At 45.6% G+C, this 17,906-nt stretch overlaps 1 pseudogene; it reads left to right on the top strand.

The window, feature by feature from the left end:
* Window positions 1-9,858, top strand: part of LOC125541141 — a 31,312-nt pseudogene extending 21,454 nt beyond the window's left edge.
* Window positions 9,859-17,906: the final 8,048 nt, after the last annotated feature.

The following is a 17,906-nucleotide window of genomic DNA, read 5'->3' as shown; positions in this document are numbered from 1 at the left end:
AATAGTGTGTTCGCCTCAGGCTAGAGAAGAAAAGGGGAACAAAGTAATGAAAGAATGATCAAACCAAGGGAATTTACTCAGAAATAACAAGAATGATAACGTGCTCCGACTTGAGCGGTTTAGGAACTGCTGGAAGGCTCTAGGGGAATAAATATGGAATGTCTTCTATTTTTTAGGTCCATATGATTTGAAATACTTGCACACAAACCACGCAAAAGCGTTCCTGGAAATCTCAGCCCAAAAAAGGAACGTTTAGTAATTCTAAAAGGGACTACAGGATGAAAACCAATAGTTTTGGCAGTTCTAGTTTGAGATTCGATGGTGCCGTAGATCCGTTTGGTCATCAGGTGTTATGAGCCACACCCATGTCTAGCTATAATAGTGTGTCAGGCTCAGGCTAGAAAAGAAATGGGGAACAAACTGATGAAAGAATTATCACACCGAGGGAATTCACTCAGAACTAACAAGAATGATAACATGCTCCGACCGGAGCGGTTTAGGAAATGCCGGAAGGCTCGAGGGGAAAAAAGATGGAATGACTTCTAATTTTTAGGCCCGTATGATTTGAAATACGTGCACACCAACCCCGCGAAAGCATTCCTTGAAATCTCGGCCCAAAAAAGGACGTTTAGTAATTCTAAAAGGGACTACATGATGAAAAACAATAGTTTTGGCAGTTAAAGTTTGAGATTCGACGGTGCCGTAGATCCGTTTGGTCATCAGGTGTTACGAGCCACACCCATGTCTAGCTAGAATAGTGTGTCAGGCTCAGGCTAGAGAAGAAATGGGGAAAAAACTGATGAAAAAATGATCATACCGAGGGAATTCACTCAGAACTAACAAGAATGATAACGTCCTCCGACTGGACCGGGTTAGGAACTGCTAGAAGGCTCTAGGGGAATAAAGATGGAATAACTTCTAATTTTTAGTTCCGTATGATTTGAAATACTTGCACACAAACCGCGCGAAAGCGTTCCTGGAAATCTCAGCCCAAAAAAGGACGTTTAATAATTCTAAAAGGGACTATAGAATGAAAAACAATAGTTTGGCAGTTAAAGTTTGAGATTTGACGGTGCCGTAGATCCGTTTGGTCATCAGGTGTTACGATCCACACCCATTTCTAGCAAGAATAGTGTGTTAGGCTCAGGCTAGAGAATAAACAGGCAACACACTGATGAAAGAATGATCATACCGAGGGAATTCACGCAGAACTAACAAGAATGGTAACGTGTTTCGACTGGAGCGGTTTAGGAACTGCTGGAAGGCTCTAGGGGAATAAAGATGGAATGACTTCTAATTTTTAGGTCCGTATGATTTGACCTACGTGCACACAAACCCCGAGAAAGCGTTCCTGGAAATCTCCGCCCAAAAAAGGACGTTTAGTAATTCTAAAAGGGACTACGGGATGAAAAACAATAGTTTTGGCAGTTAAAGTTTGAGATTCGATGGTGCCGTAGATCCGTTTGGTTATCAAGTGTTACGATCCACACCCATTAATAGCTAAAATAGTGTGTTAGGCTCAGGCTAGAGAACAAACGGGTACAAACTGATGAAAGACTGATCACACCGAGGGAATTCGCTCAGAACTAACAAGAATGATAACGTGCTCCGACTGGAGCGACTTAGGAACTGCTGGAAGGCTCTAGGGGAATAAAGATGAAATGACTTCTAATTTTTAGGTCCGTATGATTTGAAATACGTGCACACAAACCCCAAGAAAGCGTTCCTGGAAATCACGGCCCAAAAAAAGGACATTTAATAATTCTAAAAGGGACTAGAGGATGAAAAACAATAGTTTTGGCAGATAAAGTTTGAGATTCGACGGTGCCGTAGATCCGTTTGGTCATCACGTGTTACGAGCCACACCCATGTCTAGCTAGAATAGTGTGTCAGGCTCAGACTAGTGAAGAAACGGGGAACAAACTGATGAAACAATGATCATACCGAGGGAATTCACTCAGAACTAACAAGAATGATAACATGCTCCGACTGGAGCAGTTTAGGAACTGCTGGAAGGCTCTAGGGGAATAAAGATGGAATGACTTCTAATTTTTAGGTCCGTATGATTTCAAATACGTGCACACAAACCCGGAGAAAGCGTTCCTGATAATCACGGCCCAAAAAAAGGACGTTTAATAATTCTAAAAGGGACTAGAGGATCAAAAACAATAGTTTTGGCAGATAAAGTTTGAGATTCGACGGTGCCGTAGATCCGTTTGGTCATCAGGTGTTATGAGCCACACCCATGTCTAGCTAGAATAGTGTGATAGGCTCAGGCTAGAGAAGAAACAGGGAACAAACTGATGAAAGAATGATCATACCAAGGTAATTCACGCAGAACTAACAAGAATGATAACATGCCCCGACTGGAGCGGTTTAGGAACTACTGGAAGGCTCTAGGGGAATAAAAATGGAATGACTTGTAATTTTTAGGTCCGTATTATTTGCAATACTTGCACACAAACCGCACGAAAGCGTTCCTGGAAATCTCGGCCCAAAAAAGGACATTTTGTAATTCTAAACGGGACTACAGAATGAAAAACAATAGTTTTGGCAGTTAAAGTTTGAGATTCGATGGTGTTGTAGACCCGTTTGGTCATCAGGTGTTATGGGCCACACCCATGTCTAGCTAGATTAGTTTGTCAGGCTCAGGCTAGAGAAGAAACGGGGAACAAACTGTTGAAAGAATTATCACACCGAGGGAATTCCCTCAGAACTACTGGAAGGCTCTAGGGGAAGAAAGATGGAGTGACTTCTAATTTTTAGTTCTGTATGATTTGAAATACGTGCACACAAACCCCGCGAAAGCGTTCCTAGAAATCTTGGCCCAAAAGAGGACGTTTAGTAATTCTAAAAGGGACTAGAGGATGAAAAACAATAGTTTTGGCAGTTAAAGTTTGAGATTCGACGGTGCCGTAGATCCGTTTGGTCATCAGGTGTTACGAGCCACACCCACGTCTAAAGCAAAAACGGGGAACAAACTGATGAAAGAATGATCATACCGAGGGAATTCACTCAGAACTAACAAGAATGATAACGTGCTCCGACTGGAGCGGTTTAGGAACTGCTGGAAGGCTCTAGGGGAATAATGTCACAGCCCTAGAAATCTTCTTGTAATTAGTGGCATTGCATCCTTGCATCATTTTCAATTTCTATTAATTTTGAAATGGGGATGGTTAAACCCTAGCAGTAAATGAATTCAACTAGGGTCAAAATAAAATCTTTTTCATTGAACTCAAAATGCCCTCTGAAAATGTTCAACATTTCTGGATTGAGGTGGAAGCATCTACCAAAAATATTTTACATTTTTGCAGGACATATTTGGGCTTTGAATTAATTCAAACATATTTGAATTGGAGCTATTTAAATGCTATATATATCTTAGATGCTCCAAAAATGTTGGAATTTGTTATGGGTCACTGGAATAATTCAGACAGCACCCCAAATTCTTTTAAGGATTTTATAAAATGGTTTAGTATTTTACTAAATCAAAACAAAATAACAAAAAAAGAAAAGCAGCACAAATTATTAATATATATATATATATAGAGAGAGAGAACTGACCTGGCGCCCACTGGTCCGGCCCAGAACGGCCCAGTCCATCTGGCCGTGCCAGTCGTCCCCTTCCATGGGACAGAAGGACACCGGGCGTGTGCCCCTTCCGTGCGGCCACACACCTCGGCCACCTCCTACTTCCCGCCGCCTCCCCGACGTCGCTCTGGATGCCCTAGACGTCGACACGCACCCCCCAACCCCTCTCACTCTGCCCGCGCTCCTCCCCCCTCCTATGCTCTCTCCCCACACGTGCCCGAGCGGAGCTCGTCGCTGCCGTCCGCCGTCCGCATGACCACCGGCCACCCTATCCCTCTCCGTACCGCCCAACAGATCCGACACATCGCCCTCTTCCTCATCGCCGAGCCACGCGACGCCGGGAGCCCTGCAGTGACGCCAACGTCGTCATCTTCACCGACATGCACCGAAGATCGCCGGCTCCGATTCACCGTCTCCATGCCGCCCCCGAGCCCACTGACCTGCTCTGCGAGTCCTCTGTGAGCTCCTCTCCAACCCACCATGTCCCTTCCTCTAGCGCGTCCTCTAATGCCGAATCCCACCATGGCCAAAGCTCACCGCCGCCATGCTATGTCGTTGCCGTGGCAAGAGCCGCCTCCGCCGCCTTTGAGCGTGTCGCCGTTCTCACCGAGCTCCCAGGAGCCGAACGCATCACCCAACTCCTCCTGTCGTGCTCCGCAGCCCCGTTCCGCTCGACGCCGTAGCTCCGGCCGCCGCCGGGGTCGACGCCATGCCCAACTCCGGTCACCTTGCGCCCTCCCCCTGCCACAGTTGGATGCGCACGAGCCCCAGCTCCTCGTAGGTGGGCTCGGCCATCGATTTAGTCGCCGGAGCAGCCGTACCGATCATCACCGCCGCGTCTGTGTGCTTGCCGGCGTCGAACTCCGGTGAGATGACGTGGCCTGTCATTAGCCTCTAATGACCCTGCTGATTAACCCCCTGACTCACTGACACATGGGCCCATGGCCCTAATTAACCTCAGTTTTGTCTTAGTTTAGATTAGTTTAAAACCCAGCGGGACCCACAAGCCAGAGTTGACCGCGCTAACCTGGCCGTTGATCTGCCCACATGTCAGCGACACTAACCAGCCCAGTGTCACTGACGTGTGGACCCGACACGTTAGGTTTCACCTGGACTGGCCCTGTTGACCTGCTGATGTCATCCTGATGTAGTATAGGATTTTCTGGATTTAAGAGAATTCAGGAAATCCCAGAAATTAGTTAAAACTTCTAAAATCCATAGAAAATGAACCGTAACACAGATGGAAATAATTTATATATGAAAAATGATCGAAAAAATCCAAAGAATCTGTTTATGCCATGACCATGCATGTTTGAGAAAGTTAACCTCTCTGAATAGGACAATTCATGATTATGGAATAAATGGTAATTAGTTTTGGAGTTGGAATTTGCTATAGGTTTGAATTCCACTACAATGAATATGACTAACTGTTGCACTAGGTCAATTCAGTACTTTAATATGACATATCATTCATATGAATGTGCATTGCATTGATTGTGGTTCCTTTTGAGTTTGTCGGTGGTTATTCCCTCTTAGTAGACGATGTTTCCGACGACGTGATCGATGACACCGCTGAACCCCTTGTTCATTCCGATACAATCCCACTCTCTCGCTCCTGCTCTCTTTTACTGCATTAGGACGATAACGTTTCAACTGTTCCATGCTGCGATAGTTGAACCCCTTCCCTCTGCATGACCTGTCATTGCCACAATAATAGATGAAACCCACTAGCATGAGTAGGAGTTGTTTGAGCCCTGATGTGCCTACTCATTCATGCTTGTTGTCATGCCTGCTACTGCTTAGAGTTGAGTCAGGTCTGATTCATAGGGGATGAATTGGAATGTGGTTAACATGTCCTACTGTTGAGAGCTAAGTGTGTGAACATGATTTAGTAAAGGTAGCGTTGAGAGGCCATGTAGGAGTACATGGTGGGTTGTCTCATTGCAGCTGTCCTCAGGAACTGAGTTCTGTGTTTGTGATCCATGAACAGTTACTACCACACATTGGGCTCCGGGCGCTCCAAGCTCTCTCGACTTATTAGTCAACTTGATCTTTGTCCAGGAGTTGCAACTAGTTTCTGGTGTTTGTAGGTAGTGTTAGTAGTCTACCAAGTGGTACCCTGTACAGGTGGGCTTGGGACAGACTAGGCACTGTGGTACGGTGTACCAAGCGTAGATCCATCCGTCGAGGTGGGATTGGGAACACTGCACACATCGTTTGTGGCCGTGAGCGACACCCCGGCTGGATCTCCTTGCGGATGGAACCCGAATATGCGATAAACCTGGACTAGAGACTTGTGTGGATAGTCAGGTCGTGGCCGACTCCGCTGCCAGGCTTCCGCTTGAAGGTTGCCGAGATACACGATGTGTACATGGTGGTAAGTGGCGAGAGCGTGTGTGAAGAAGTACACCCCTGCAGGGTTAACATCATCTATTCGAATAGCCATGTCCGTGATAAAGGACCTCTGGGTTGCCTGTACAGTTCATAGAAAAGTGAAAGTGGATACTCTAAAATGCGCAAGATAAGCGTGAGTGCTATGGATGGCGTTCTCGTAGGGAGACGGGAGCGGATCCATAGTGGTGGAATTATATGGTGAATATGTGGACTCGTGTGCGCCACCTCAAAAGAGTTACTTGCAGTCGTAGTTCAGGATAGCCACTGAGTCAAAGCTGGCTTGCTGCAGTCAAACTCCACCACCCCTTTATTGATACCGATGCATATGTAGATAGTTCTGATGCAAGTCTTGCTGGGTACATTTGTACTCAGGTTTGCCTGTTTTATGTTTTGCAGAGAGACGTCAGTCCCGCTAGTAGTTCTGTGTGGACTTCGACGTTTAGCTTGATACCTCAGCTACGATCTTGTGCCCTCGGCGGGATATGGTAGATAGTCAGGATTCTCAGCCTTTTTCATTTGTAGATGCCTGTACTCAGACATGCTATGCTTCCGCATGTGCTTGGACTTGTATGCTCTGAGTGTTCTGTCAAGAGACCCATGTTTGTAATATCTCGCTCCTCGGAGCCTAATGAATAATTACTTGAGTCGTAGAGTTATGCTGTGATGCCATGTTGTATTTGCACATATCGAGCATATTGTGTGTATGATTGAAATGATTGGTATGTGTGGGATCCGACAATCTAGTTGTTTATCCTTGGTAGCCTCTCTTATGGGGAAATGTAGTCTTGTGCTTCCATGAGCCATAGTAGTCCACTACAGTCCGGTTCACCGGATTCCTGCTAGCCCAGCACTACTGCTCCGGAACACTTGACTAGCCGGCATGTGATTCACTTTGTTCCTGTGTTTGTCCCTTCGGGGAAATGTCACGCAGTGACATCCGGATTCCTGCCTAGCCTTCTACAGCCCGGTTCATCGGAGTCCTGTTAGCCCAGTGCTACAGCCCGGATTCGCACACTGCTGACCAACATGCTCGATGTTGATTCATGTATGCCTGTCCCCGTAAGTTAGTGCCACTTTGGGTTCATGACTAGTCATGTCGGCCCGAGTTCTTTGTCATATGGATGCTAGCAACACTATCATATACGTGTGCCAAAAGGCGCAAACGGTCCCGGGCCATGGTAAGGCGACACCCGTGGGAATACCGTGCGTGAGGCCGCAAAGTGATATGAGGTGTTACCGGCTAGATCGATGTGACTTGGAATTGGGGTCCTGACAGCTTTGGTATCAGAGCCTGACTGCCTGTAGGATTACCAAGCCATACTGGTTAAAGTTGTGTCTAGAAATGATTTAGTTATATAAGGGAATTGATTGTGGAAGGGAACGTAAGGCTCCTTTTACTCCTTATACCTTATGCCCTTCTGATCTGAGTCATCCTCTTCTTTTCTACGGGGATTAAGAACTAGGCCTTCTCATCTATCTATCAGGAGGACGAGTTACTATGGTAGAGACTTATAGGATTGATGGTTTCAAGCCCCAGTTCAGTTCCTACTACTTCTGTGTGTTGACAATTGATCTCAGAACCTTGATATTGTGCTTCTGATTGGTTATGCCACCATTTTCCAGGATGTCTCAAATCTTTTTGAGCATTTACAGCCGTTATGCTGTCCGAGTCATCCCAGGTTTCTAAATAGTATGATGCATTTGCAAATACATTCTTTTCATTCCTGATGTCCCTTTGGGCCAGATTAAGCACACTAATATGTGTGTTGAAGTACTTCATTGCCCCGACATATATGTTGGAGCTATTATTATGACCCTAGGTGTCCTAGAGAACCACCCAGTTATCTAGCAATGTTTTGTGTTCCCAGTGTGATGATTCTGGCCGTCATACTCGAAAGCATCCCGTGATGCCATTTAGTTAGTAGGCCTTCTATCTCTGGGTTCTTAAGCCCAAGATTCACTCTACTTACCTCATGTTGATAGTGTTGCTCGTACCTTTAGGATGTTAGTAACTTTGCGATAGTCCTCGAGGTCCATGGTATTTCCTTCTTCCAAATACCATGAACTGCTTATGGCAGAAGTTCTTCTGAACCAAAAGATCATAACCAGAGTGCTCTTAATGGGTTCTCCATTCTACATTGTGAATCTGCCAGTTCTACCGTTCTGCATGGGTTATTGTCGCGACCGGTTTTTCCGGGTATTAATTTCCAGAAAATGGCCGTCATGCTCACCAGCCACAGGATTACTGTTAGCTGATGAGGCACCAACTTGATACAGAAATTCCAAGCAAAATACAAAATATGTAGTACAAGACCATTCTGGCCTGGGAGTACAACAAATGGTTTCTAGTGGTCGATGGCGGAAGCGGTTTGTGGATCATCAGTGTCTATGGGACTCCATTTCCCACAGGAACAGCTGATCAGGTTAACTCCTATCTTCGCGAGGCTGCTATCACCGTTGCTTAGTTTCCGGGGCTGTCATCGCAATGCTCCTCTCTGTGCAAGAAATCTGGCCAAGACAATAGCCAGGGACAAGCCAGTGAGTACTTTGAATGTACTCGCAAACATTATGAACACTGGGATAATATATAGGATAATCATGCACTTGAAATATTCTATGATCACATCGTCAGTCATAAATAAAATCTTTTATGCATGCAAGTAGGTTATTTATATGAATATGCAACAATGTAGTGGAAGTAAAATGCCGCAGTTGGGCGTCTGCACGACACCACATAAAGGGCTTATAGAGTAAATAAATAACAAGCAATGCCACAGTCGGGCGTCTCAGCGGCACCACATAAAGGGCTTATAAGGAAATGAATAACAAGCAATGCCATAGTCGGGCGTCTCAGTGACACCACATAAAGGGCTTATAAGGAAATGAATAACAAGCAATGCCACAGTCGGGCGTCTCAGCGACACCACATAAAGGGCTTATAAGGGAAAAATAAATAACAAGTAATGCCACAGCCGGGCGTCTCAGCGACACCACATAAAGGGCTTTATAAAATAAATAATCACGGTGAATATCCAGGAGGTAGAACCATCCCAGGGATACTTGATAATTCAAATAATGTAACGGGTTAGTCCATAACAAAATAATAATCATGGTCCACACAAGTCACCAGTCGGTATGCAAGTTTGGTTTAACAGTTTCTCCTCCGAAGACCGACACTAAGACCAACCCTTGACCCATCCCAGACTGTAATCCTTAACCATGGACACGGCTATTCGAATAGATTTAATCTCTGCAGAGGGTGTACTCTTTACCCACGAGTAGCGGATTCCGTTAGTCCATCGGGACTAATTCCGTCTACAGTCTTTTGATTGAAAACACACCTATCCGCACACACCAGCCTAACTTACCGGTGTCTGGAAATCACCCACGACACCCATTAAGCAAAAATCTAAGTGGGGAGGCTACAACCTCGACGTAGCATGGGATCACAAAATTTATACCGCGCGCAAACAAGGGGAGCTACCCCTTCGGCTACAACCGAAACACCCATGCCCCCGGGTCAGGTGGCATGCCTACCGGATGCCTCAGGTATCTTCGACCATGGCCTCTCTGTATGGTGTGTGCTAGGAAAGGGGTTGACAACTTACTGAACCATACCCTACCTACGGCAGGGACAAGTGGTAGTACGAGGCAAGTATGGGGGTTACTGGAACAGGAGTCGATCTACGGTCGACTCAGGAGGTTTATAAATATTCCCTGCATGATTAGCATAACGAATATATTTCATCCAACAGACAGAATCACCACTCATCGTACCCCTCATGCCATGCCGGACATGCTCGTCTCAACGAGGAACTAGGGACAAGCTCGGATCTACCCAAGACAGAGGCTTTCTCGTCTTCCTTCCGGTAGGCACGAAAGGCATACGAGGATGATCATTATCACAAACATGTCCATATCCAACAACAAGGAAGTTTAAAATAAGCATTTATACAACGATCACATCACCACATAAAATAATGAGTTCCACGTATTGAGGTGGTGTCATAATCGTGTCCAACAATGCACGCAAAATATTATGCCAGGGTTCAGTATGCTTGCCTTTCAAGGTGTGGTAAGGCAGGGTGCACTCCAAAACTTTTGAAAGTTTTCTCCTCTCTCCAAAAAAAATCCTATTCAAAATATTCAAACAACACATACTTTAAAAACAGCACAAAAAAGTTGTCTGAATTTCTTTGAAATAAATCTTAAAATAAACTAGACAATTTTTGAGAGAGGTAGGAAAAAGATTCAACTCATTTGGAGTTATATTGGAAAAGTTATAGCCAGTCAAAGTTTAGTCAATATTCTGTTATTTAAAAAAACAGAAAAAGAAAACGGTTTGAATATATACGTACACGTGAAGGCGTACTCTGGAAACGTGCCTCCACTTATCCAGCGTGGACCGTGCGTGGGTCACTGACAGTGGGCCTGCCTGGCCCACTGGTCAGGTTTGACCAGTCGCCCTCCCTCTTCTTCCTCTGCCCGAGCGGGGGCGGGACTCCGGCGATCGTCGCCGGCGAACGGCGGGTCCTTGTGGGGAGCTGAGGGCGGGGATGGATCCGTGGATCTAGGGCGATCCTTCCGGTGGTTGTAGGGTCGTTGGAGGTGGAGGGAATCGCCGTCGACGAGCTTCGCGGCGGCCAGTGGCTTCGGGAGCAAAGTGAGTTTGGGGCTACGGTGGCTTTTCGTCGCAGCTGGGGGTCTGGGCGGCACCGCAAGATGGAGTGGAGTCGATTGGTGTCGTTGGGAGGGCCGGGGAGGCTCTGGTTGTGCCAAACGGAGCCGGGAGGCGGCGGCGGCCGAACAGGCCGGAGTCGGGGAAGACGGCCTCTTCCTCTTCAATTGACGGCAACGGGGGCACTAGGAGGACAGTGTGAGGCTGCCCGAGTGCTCGGAGGAGCTCGGGGTTCCTTAAATAGGCGAGCGGGGTCGGTTCCGACGGTGGCCGCGGATAAGGTCGCCGGCGACCGCCATTCTGTAGCTAGGGCATCGTGGCGGTGACGAGCGCTAGTGGACATGCTTGTGGATGAGCTGGCGCTGCTCCAGGGGGCAGGTGGCGAGCGGGAGAGGCTCGGGCGGTGCCGACCTGAGCAGGGGCTGTCGGGCGGCCGTGGCGGCTAGCTCCTGGCCTGCCGGAGACGTTGTGAGGGGCTGCTTGGCGTGTTGCGGTGAGTAGGGGAGTGTGTGGTGCGGCTCTGCAGTGAGGGCAAAACCAGGGGCGCATCGGCTCGGGCGCGGCACATGCAAAACGCGTGCTCTGCTCGCGCCCAGAGCACACACGGAACGTGCTCGACAAAATGCTAATGCATGCTAGGGGGCTCTAAACCACAAGAGGGTTAACAGGGTGGGGTTGTAGGCTAGGGCAAATCCATGGGACATGCTGTCTGGTCAGGGGATCAAGTTCATAATGTAAACAAAAACTCATGCCCAATCTGTCCATGCTCTCAAGGTGTTTGACAGAATGCCAGAGGCATTTAGGAAGTACTTGGGGTGGCCAAATCTTCCAGAGTGGGGTCTCTTTAGATGGATGAGAGGGTGGTAAGGTTAGTTTGTCCAAAGCACAAACTTGCTAGTGCAAGTTTTGCAAAACTTCAATTCTGGACAGGAGGTAAATGGCATTACTACATGAACCAAAAATATTCCAATGGGTGCATGCTCCTGGACTTAGGGGTTTTGTAGGAAGGACTACAAGTAGGAAAAGGAATCATGGATAAAGGAGCAACTAAAAATGTGGTTGCTGTACAAATCCTCAAGTTGGACCAGAATAGAAAAGAGGTTGATTCACTCAATTTTTCCAAAGAACATCACTAGGTTTTTGCATAAAGTTGAATTGCATGCTACCGCTGACATCCCATAATTTTGGTGAAGGCTATAAAGAAATATTTAAATAGGCTGTAGTGCAAAATTGCCCACTGGACCAGATCTGAAAGAATGGTGTAGAGCTCAATATTTCCAATGGATAGAAGATATTTTTGCACAAAAATGTTTTAAAATATCACATGACATCTCCAAATTTTCTGGGATTTTTGAATGGATCTATAAAAGGGTTGCAGTTCAAATAGGACCATAAAATCATGGGAAACCATTTTTCAAAAAAAATGATTATGATTAATAAATTATGTAATTAATTCCACTGATAAAAGAAAAGTTTTTCTTGAGAGGATAAACAAGTCCAATAACACATTTGAAAAGTTTTCACTGAAGGAAACAGCTCCATGATAAATAGGAAGGAAATGTTTAAAAAATCAAAAGGGAGCCCAGAAAGGAAAAGTTTTAACTTCCTAGCAAAATTTAATTAACAAAACAAGGTTAAAATTTTGGGGTGTCACAGTTATCCAGAAGAAATGTTGAGCTTTGCTCGACATACTAATCTAGGCATCCACAACTCAGAAAGATATATGTTCCTTGAGTTGTTACTCTTCACTTGTATTCCGACCACTGTCTATCAATCGATCCTAGCAACCACGTTGCTTGGTAGTTAATGGATGATAAATTTCATTGTTTGCATGATGGTTATCGAATCATCATCTTAAGATAGATTGTGCTACCTAGACCATTTTTCTGGTGCACTCTTCGATCTTTGAGCTAGGATTGAATCCCTTGCTCTTCGATCACATCGTCTTGCCCTGAAAAGCAAGATTGCTCTCAAGTTTAGAGACATATCAATGGTTCGTGATTTTCCGGATATCTTCTCGGAAGTATTACCATGTTTTCCCCTGACTGTTATGTTGAGCTCGTGATCATGTTGGTTTTACTCTAAAACCACCCATTCTCCAAGATTCCATGTTGGATACCCCTAAGCTAGTTCGATAAGCTAAAAAACAACTTGGAGAGTTGGAAGATAAAAGCTTGCCTGACTTAGTTCTTCACTAAGGGATATCTCGTGTGTGTGTGCTGAACAAACATGATATCTCTATCAATTCGTCCTCGTGATCAGTTGTTGGATCTATTTTCTTGTCAAAACTTTGACTTGAGTATGGGCTATCGTCAAGTCAAACAGGACCAACGATGTTCGTAATGTTGTCTTACTCGTGGTTGATCCCTCGAGAATACACCATTACATCTTTTGGTCTGTCCAATGCTATCACCGTGTTCACATGATGGTGGAAGTCCAGTGATATGGAAATTCCGATGAGTTGCTGTTGAGCCCATCAGCAGCATCTTGTCTCCCCCATGATTCGTGTTAAACATTAAGCTAGTGTTGGAAACTTGGTAAGCAATGCCTTCGTGTTCCGTTCATAAGGCATATGATTGGGTGCAAGAAGTGACTTTCTCCAAGTTCACGTGCATTAGGTGTAAGTTGCTGCCATGAATTTGAGAAAGGTTTGTTTTGTTTCCCTTGGAATCATCCCAACTCAGTCATGCATATGTGTGAAGTACTCTATGGTTTGGTAGATTAATTACCTCCACTCCATATGTGTTCCTAGCACACCAAGCCACTGATTGATTTGTTCAAGGAGAAGAAGTTCCTTCTTAGGATTCAGACTTATGCAAGGGCTTCGATATCCTCAATGGTGGTTCCCAACCAGAACTCGGTAGTGTTTTATTATAAGACTACTATGTGGTCATTCTTGTCTTGGACAACATGCTCACATGTATGTAGCAGAACCGGCTCATGTTTTGGAGCCTGCTATCATAGTTCATATCCCGAGAATCTCGCAACGTCATCTCGTCGATTGTGTTGCAAACTTTCTTTTCGGACATGCTGAGTCTGGAATATCCTAACACCAACCAGATCTGAATCTCAAGCAGATATGATGGTTGGAACATTCCCAACAATTGCATTTTGTTCCCAGCTTGCACCGCCATTGTGCCAATTTCCCATGGGCTGGCCCTCTCGGCAGTTGCTGTCCAGGATCATCTTCAAAAGTGGTCCTGTCATGGGTCCCATCCATTTCCAGTGATAAGCAAAAGTCATCAATTGCGTTGTCTTCAACAAGGTAGTCCACATCATCCATCCTAGCCCGAGTATGCCTTTTCTTCGAGCTCTTTCAAACGATCAATTGTAAATTGCCTTAAGCTGGTATGAAGAGTTTCAATGATCTATGGACCAAAAGTAATTCTTTTTGCCACTTAAGGGAGCAGTTCAACGAGTCACCTTTTCCAAGGTGCCCCGTTACGGGATCATGGCAAAAAAAAATCTCGCCACCTTGACACCATCCACCATCTCTCTAAGCGTGGAATTGTTGCCTACCTAGTGAATCGTCGTCATCTGTTTCACTCCATCCCTCTGGATGTATGCTTCGTGTCTCAGCTCGAGATATTGTTTTCAATGTCTCACTCCATGAGTTGATCTTGAGTTGTTCGACCTTCAAGAAGATCGATCCTACTAGAGTTTTCCCTTTCCTCTCATTGTCGTGTTGGTAAGACATCGAGACAAAGATGGTGATCGAATCAACGTTCTTATGAAGTGCAACTTGGACCGCGAAGATTGTGTTGGTCTTGTGCCCCCTCTGTCTTCTTACCTCACGTCTTGAATCTCGGGACGAGATTCTTGTTTAGTGGGGGTGAGTTGTCACAGCCCTAGAAATCTTCTTGTAATTAGTGGCATTGCATCCATGCATCATTTTCAATTTCTATTAATTTTGAAATGGGGATGCTTAAACCCTAGCAGCAAATGAATTCAACTAGGGTCAAAATAAAATCTTTTTCATTGAACTCAAAATGCCCTCTGAAAATGTTCAACATTTCTGGATGGAGGTGGAAGCATCTACCAAAAATGGTTTACATTTTTGCAGGACATATTTGGGCTTTGAATTAATTCAAACATATTTGAATTGGAGCTATTTAAATGCTATATATATTTTAGATGATCCAAAAATGTTGGAAGTTGTTATCGGTCACTAGAATAATTCAGACAGCACCCCTAATTATTTCCAGGATTTTATAAAATGGTTTAGTATTTTACTAAATCAAAACAAAATAACAAAAATAGAAAAGCAGAACAAATTATTAATAGAGAGAGAGAGAACTAACCTGGCGCCCACTGGTCCGGCCCAGAACGGCCCAGTCCATCTGGCTGTGCTAGTCGTCCCCTTCCTTGGGACAGAAGGATGCCGGGCGTGTGCCCCTTGCGTGCGGCCACGCGCCTCGGCCACCTCCTGCTTCCCGCCGCCTCCCCGACGTCGCTCTGGACGCCCTTGACGCCGACACGCACCCCCCGACCCCTCTCACTCTGCCCGCGCTCCTTTCCCCCTCCTCTGCTCTCTTCCCACACGCGCCCGAGCGGAGCTCGTCGCCGCTGTCCGCCGTCCGCATGACCACCGGCCACCCTACCCCTCTCCGTACCGCCCAACGGATCCGACGCATCGCCCTCTTCCTCATCGCCGAGCCATGCGAAGCCAGGAGCCCTGTAGTGACGCCAACGTCGTCATCTTCACCGACGGGCACCAAAAATCGCCGGCTCTGATTCACCGTCTCCACGCCGCCCCCGAGCCCACTGACCTGCTCTGCGAGTCCTCTATGAGCTCCTCTATAATCCCCCATGTCCCCTTCCTCTAGCGTGTCCTCTAACGCCGAATCCCGCCATGGCCGAAGCTCGCCACCGCCCTGCTATGTCGTTGTCGTGGCAAGAGCCGCCTCCGCCGCCTTTGAGCGTGTCGCCGTGCTCACCGAGCTCCTAGGAGCCGAACGCATCACCCAGCTCCTCCTGTCGTGCTCCGCAGCCCCTTTCTGCTTGACGCAGTAGCTCCGGCCGCCGCCGAGGTCGACGCCGAACCCTACTCCGGTCACCTTGCGCCCTCCCCCTGCCACAGTTGGATGCGCACGAGCCCCAGCTCTTCGTAGGTTGGCTTGGCCATCGATTTAGTCACCAGAGCAGCCATCCCGATCATCGTCGCCGCGTCTGTGTGCTGGTCGGCGTCGAACTCCGGTGAGATGACGTGGCCATCATTAGCCACTAATGACCCTGCTGATTAACCCCCTGACTCAATGACACATTGGCCCATGGCCCTAATTAACCTCCGTTTTGTCTTAGTTTAGATTAGTTTAAAACCCAACGGGACCCACAAGCCAGAGTTGACCGCACTGACCTGGCCGTTGACCCGGCCCACATGTCAGCGACACTAACTAGCCCAGTGTCACTGACGTGTGGACCCGACACATCAGGTTTGACCTGGACTGGCCCTGTTGACCTCCTGATGTCATCCTGACGCAATATAGGATTTTCTGGATTTAAGATAATTCAGGAAATCCCAGAAATTAGTTAAAACTTCTAAAATCCATAGAAAATGAACTGTAACTCAGATGGAAATAATTTATATATGAAAAATGATTGAAAAAATCCAAATAATCTGTTTATGCCATGTTCATGCATGTTTGAGCAAGTTAACCTCACTGAATAGGACAATTCATGATTATGGAATAAATGGTAATTAGTTTTGGAGTTGGAATTTGCTATAGGTTTGAATTCCACTACAATGAATATGACTAACTGTTGCACTAGGTCAATTTAGTACTTTAATATGACATATCATTCATATGAATGTGCATTGCATTGATTGTGGTTCCTTTTGTGTTTGTCGGTGGTTGTTCCCTCTTAGTAGACGATGTTTCCGACGATGTGATCGATGACACCGATGAAGAGCTATACTATCTTCAGAAGTGCCAGGCAAGCAAAACCCCCTTGTTCATTCCGATACAATCCCACTCTCTCGCTCCTGCTCTCTTTTACTGCATTAGGACAATAACGTTTGAACTGTTCCATGCTATGGTACTTGAACCCCTTCCCTCCGCATGACCTGTCATTGCCACAGTAAATAGATGAAACCCACTAGCATGAGTAGGAGTTGTTTGAGCCCTGATGTGCCTACTCATTCATGCTTGTTGTCATGCCTGCTACTGCTTAGAGTTGAGTCAGGTCTGATCCATCGGGGATGAATCACTAGTAGAAAAAGGAGCTTTTGTCCCGGTTGGTAAGGCCCTTTAGTCCCGGTTTTCGAACCGGGACTAAAGGGCGCGGCCACGTGGAGCTCCACCTTTAGTCCCGGTTGGTAACACCAACCGGGACTAAAGGAAATTTTATGATTTTTTTTGAAAAAAAAATTGAATATTTTTTATTTTCAAATTTCTGAATTTTTTTAACCTCTAGTCTGTAATCACCACCCCTCTTCACTGCTCAATTTATCCTCTAATCACCCCTCATTCCAAGTCATTGAACTTCCCGAACGGTCACCCATCCTCCCACTCCCCCAGCCTGAGCACGCTTAACTTCCGGGTTCTATTCTCCCTCGCTCCAAGTCTGCACTTGTTGTTTTCCTGACAATAATAAGATGTCAATCCTATTAACCTTCAGGAATTTTGCTTGAGCATGAAGTGACACATTTCACTGTTTGAGTTTGAAACTATTGTTTTAAAAAACAATAATTATTTAGTAACACTAATATTTCTTGAATAATTAGTTTAACCATTGTTTGACCACAGTTTGACCACAGTTTGACCAGATTTGACCAAAATTCAAAATAACTGAAATAATTATTTCGTAACACTAATATTCTAGAATAATTAGTTTGACCATTGTTTGACCACAGTTTGCCCACTGTTTGAATTTTTTTCGATTTTTTCCACTCTAGATCTTAAAAGCCCCGTAACTTTTTTCTATTAGGTTTTTGAGGATTTTGAAAATGTTTAACGGGGTTTCCAATGTTAAATTCGGATGTAACTTTTTGAGTAGATGATTTTTCATATAAAAAACTTTTTCATCCGAGTTAGTACACAAAAGTTATGCCCATTTTTACAAATTCCAAAGAGATTTTGCAAATAAAGTCAAAATTCACATTTGCAAATTTTCCCAACAACTAGACCACATATCACATGGGAAACTTATTTTCTTTTATTTTTTTTGACATTTCCATCATTTTCTTTTATTTTTTTTAAAACTGAAAAGGCGATCCACTGGGGGGGTAGAGTTTGAAAATGGG

Source organism: Triticum urartu, chromosome 2 (assembly GCF_003073215.2).
Source record: "Triticum urartu cultivar G1812 chromosome 2, Tu2.1, whole genome shotgun sequence".
Lineage (NCBI taxonomy): Eukaryota > Viridiplantae > Streptophyta > Magnoliopsida > Poales > Poaceae > Triticum > Triticum urartu.
This window is presented reverse-complemented; position numbering and strand designations above follow the sequence as displayed.